The 5,322-nt window shown below is 30.9% G+C and overlaps 1 pseudogene; it reads left to right on the top strand.

Annotated features, from left to right (window-relative positions):
• Positions 1–3,174: 3,174 nt before the first annotated feature.
• Positions 3,175–4,506, top strand: LOC149138494 (peroxidase P7-like; annotated as a pseudogene).
• Positions 4,507–5,322: the final 816 nt, after the last annotated feature.

The following is a 5,322-nucleotide window of genomic DNA, read 5'->3' as shown; positions in this document are numbered from 1 at the left end:
ATAACAAACATTACAGTTAAAAATGGGCGTGGAGGGATTGTAAAAATTGAATTGAGATTTTCTTCGCGCTAAGTTTTGTTTTGTTGAAGGCTACGCTCTTCATAACGAGGTGATGGATCTGTTGTGTTTGCGAATAATCAAATTGCATATTCAGAAGGTGGCTATGATTCGTTGACCTCGACATCCTTGGTGATGCGGCTATGGTTCCTTCTACCAAATTTATTTCATGTCACTCTATCAAATTTTTTGAAAAAATATAAAAATTAAATAAATGATAATTTTATTTTAAATTATTATTAATTCTAAAAATAATTAATGTATAAATTAACTTTAAAATACATGTAACACAATTTTTAAATGTGTATATTCACCTCACTTTATTATAGATATTCTTAACCTATAAATAACTTTTGTTATAATACTATGGATTATCAATACTTCATGCCCAAAAAACCATAACTTATTTTATATTTTTCATATGATCTTTTTAAAATTAATAGTTTAATTAAAAGGGAAGAAACATTATAATTACTTTGAGATAAATCTCAACTTTTGATTTGGAAGTATTACTAAGAATAGTTTAGAATATTTAATCAAGATTAAATCTCTTTATCCATCTAATAATTATAAATAATTAATTAAATATTTGAAAACTTTGCTATAAAATAAAGTGGTCGATATATGCCCTGCACATTCAATCATATTTGCCCTGCTCATTCAATGCATTAGGCTACATGATATATAAAATACCTTCTAACCTTAACTTGAAAAATATATTATCAAATGGAAAAAGAAAGGTTAAAATGTGCCACAAGATAGATGAGCCTTGAATTGTTTCTGTTTAAGAGACCCATCACCTATCTGCAGATTACGAATCTTCCAATGGGGGTGACTCTTCATGGTTAAGAATCTTGTTATATATATATATATATATATATATATATATATATATAATTGAAAATAAAGTTATAATTTAGTTATTTTTTATGACTTTTTAGATTTTAGAAGTGTTTTGATGTTTATTATATATATATATATATATATATATATATATATATATATAGAAAAACCACATTGTAATATTTCACTTGACATGACCATTGAAATATCATATTTATGGACCACATTCTCCATATTAAAATATTTTTTTATTAGTGATATATTTTTAAATAGACATCAATATTGTTTAGCCTTGCATATTGAAATATTTATTTATGATGCACATTGAATTGTTTATTATTACTAATATTTTTTAAATGTAACATATTAATGTTAAATTAAGAACTGAATAAATTACACATCTCTTCTTTTCCTTCTATGAGAAAGTAATTGTTTTTTCTCTTTCAATTACTTTTTCTTTGTAGACAATGAATATTTTATTATAATCAACATCAAAATATATATATTTGTATTCTTTTTATATAGATATATATGAAGTTGATATGGAAATAAATTAGTGAATATGGGTATTCAAGTAATTTATTTGAGTTATATATTAAAATATTTTTATAAAATATAAAAATTATATATCTTCCTCTTATATATATGATTTTATTTTACTTGTGTTATTTTATATTTGTAAAGTTGATATAAAATTATATTATTTTACATGGACATCAAAATATTTTATTTATAGTAGATGTGAAATATTTTTATATTTTTCATTTATATTGAATTATAATATCTATAAAAATATAAGGCACATAATTTATATTAGATTGTGATATTCACAACAAATAGAAAGAGCAAAATAAAAATGAAATTATTCATGTTTTATAATATTTTTAATTAAAATTAAATATATATACAATGTGAAAATATACCTCCCAAAATTAAATTCACCTAAAAAATGTTGAACAATTAATTCTAATTAATATGGTTATAAATATTATTAGTTCAAAATAAGGTTCTCGAATATTACTTTTCTCATGAATATAATGTTGTTATTTTTAGTGTTATCTTTTATTGATTGATAAATCAGCACCCACGGGGATTTGAACCAGTAATCTATCACAAGGAGTACCTTAACAATGTACCCATTGACCGTCAATCCAAAGCCAGATGGACAACTTTTCAAACAAACTAATAAAATGAAAATGATTTTAAAATATATATTTGTTATCAAGTAATTATAATAATTTAAAAATACTTTTAAATAGAAATTAAATTAATATATAAAGTTTTAAATATACATATGTTAAAGTTTTAACTTTATAAATTTGAACAAACAATTTTATTTAAAAAAAACATAAATCCTCAAAATAATTATTATTAATAATAATTTTAATACAAAATTTCAAACACCATTAAAATTCTCAAAACAAAATTTTCACATTTCATCAAAGTGAATCTAATTTTAAAATATAATTCGTAGACAATTTTTAATCGTAATGGACAAAAGATGCCCTGTCAATGCCCCTTATCTCACGGCATGGGGTTGAAGATTATGAAGTTGTATAGCCCCCTATCTCATGCCATGGCATCGGGGAATATGAAGAACCGTCGATGTATTGTTGGAAAGGTTCCAATTTCCACCACAAGAATCAACATCCAATCACATAGAGGCACAAGGGGTGAAGAGTTTATTTTAGGTAAAGCACTAAAAGATGGGCCAATTTTGTGAACATGCAGGTTTTGATGTGACGATCATAAAAACTGAAGTGATTGTTTGGTGTGGAAATGGCAACAGAGACTGCTCCTTGCCAGACTCTTCTTTCACAATGTCCGGTGTGGGCCATCTAGTTTGAAAACTTAGCACAGCACTGCTACAGTCCTACGCTTCTTTACGAGAAACATGTATCTCTACCAAGGCAACTATGATCCATTAATGATTGTGGTTGTATATGTACATCATTAAAATGTCCATCCTTTGAATTTAAACAAAAAAATTATCCAACAATAACGATACGCATTAATAGACCAATAACACCCTAAATATTGGTTGCCTCTCCTCTCTACCAATGCGGTACACAAAATAAAGTCAAGTAACCCAAAGTCCTTTTATATTAGACTGAGTTTTTATTTTCCCCTGCTCACGAATTTTCCCCTCACATTCCAACATCTGCCCTTGTAAATTGGGGTTCACATATCTCCTTTAACATCCCTGCAAGGCTGCGAATTCGCAAATAGGTTGCCATTGGAGAGCTTATTCCATAAGCAAAAATGGCTGCTTTGATGAAGAGTTTCGCGCGTACTGTTTTAATGGTGTTTATTATGTCTTCGATCACTGATGCCACCGCTGGCCTGAAACTAAGCCCCACCTTTTATGCAAGTCTTGTCCGAGGGCGCTGTCAATAGTGCAAGCCGCGGTGAAGCAAGCCGTTGCCAAAGAGAAACGCATGGGGCGTCGCTTCCCCGCCTTCAATTACACCACTGCTTCGTTAATGTAAGTGGAACAATTCATATTATTATTATTGATTCAACCAGCTTGACAACGGTCACTCTTTCATTTCTTGTTCCAGGGCTGCGATGGGTCCGTCCTGTTGGACAATTCCACGACCTTCACTAGCGAGAAGTACGCCAATCCCAACAACAATTCAGCAAGGGGCTTCGAGGTGATCGATACCGTAAAGAACCAACTCGAAAATGCGTGCAGTGGTGTCGTGTCATGTGCAGATATTATCGCTGTTGCTGCTCGTGATTCTGTTGTTGAAGTAACCCCGATTAACCTTGCTCCGCCATCTTGTTATTTCTGTATGAATCGTTTCTAAAATCTACAATAATCTGGTCATTTCATTTAATATTTAGTATGTCTGTTAAAAATTTAACTGACAGCTGGGTGGACCTTGGTGAGTTGTGAGGTTGGGTCGGCGAGACTCGACAACAGCGAACTTTAGCGGTGCAAACATTAACATTCCGCCTCCCACTTCCAATCTGAGCAACCTAATTTCATTATTCCAAGCACAGGGCCTCTCCAAAAAGGAAATGGTCACACTATCTGGTAATCAAAATATTGTTATTATTTTTCATTTATAATATTTAGATGAAGAAGCATCTTTTCAAAAGAACTAAGATACAATTAATTATAAAAAAATAAGATTTAAATACTGTAGATCAGTGTATATATTGATAGCTGGTGTTAGGTTGATCTGATATGATATTCTATCTACAGGCGGTCATACTATAGGGCAAGCGCGGTGCGTAAGTTTTAGAGCCCATATCTACAACGACATCAATATAGACACTACGTACTCCACTTTGCTGCGTTTGAAGTGTCCGAGCACCGCCTGCTTTGGAGACAGCAACCTGTCGCCGTTGGATTATGTGACTTTCACTATCTTTGACAACAACTACTACATCAATATTCTAAAATGCAAGAAGGGACTTCTCCACTCTGATCAACAACTCTTCAATGGAGGCTCCACTGATTCACAGGTGACCACCTACAGCTCCAACCAGACCACCTTCTTCTCTCACTTTGCTGCCGCCATGGTGAAGATGGGGAACATTAAAACTCTTACAGGCAGTGGCGGAGAGATCCGCAAGAATTGCAGGAAGCCTAACTAACCAACCAACTGGTGAAGTGGCTGTTTAGTAGGATGAGTTTCATCGATATTGCCTTGTAATTTGTAATAGAAGTATTCGATTGGTCTCCATGGATACCTTAGGCATATGTTACAATTATACAACTTCATACTTTATTAGTGTTACATAGGAGAGAAGATATAGACTGTTTATTTTAATGGGAATGCTTTTGTCTCCTTATTAAAAAGCATGTTTCAAAAATATATTAAAATAATAATAATTTAATATTCAAATTTATTTCGTTGTTGAAGATGTATATATTTTATTTTTTTGAATTTGAACTTATAAGTAAATACTTGAAGATGTACATATTCTATTTCTTCAAATTTGAAAATCAAAATGATGTCTAAATGTTAATTCGATTATTGTTTTTGGTCGGAGACTCCAGACCTGCAATCGATGGATTTGCTTTTTCTGAACGATACATTATTTGGTTTGCAGTTTTGACCGTCTTGATCACTTTAAATATCCCGAAAATCCTCCACGTTGAGTTAGTTATCATGATAAAAATTGCGTGCTAAAGTCAACATTTTACATGTAGGGCGGATTTTTTTTAAAGAAAATAAAGACGCTTTCTTTTCGCATTAACAAAGAAGAGAATACATTCTCTGAGGTTTCCTCATAGAATTTTCAATCTTTTACTGATTTGTCTATGTATTCTTATCTATAATTTTCTACTTTAGTCCATTATAACTGAAAGAGTCCTGGTTACAATATTATCGGCCAAGAGTAATTTTGTTTCAAAATTGCACAGTACAAAAATGTACAGTTGGAAGCATAGTTACCAAGTTCGAATTC

The sequence above is a fragment of the Pinus tabuliformis genome, chromosome X, assembly GCF_031772625.1.
Source record: "Pinus tabuliformis cultivar Carrire ecotype Pingquan chromosome X, CPIR1, whole genome shotgun sequence".
NCBI classification, from domain to species: domain Eukaryota; kingdom Viridiplantae; phylum Streptophyta; class Pinopsida; order Pinales; family Pinaceae; genus Pinus; species Pinus tabuliformis.
Note: the sequence above shows the minus strand (reverse complement) of the source record. Positions and strands in the feature narration are given on the sequence as shown.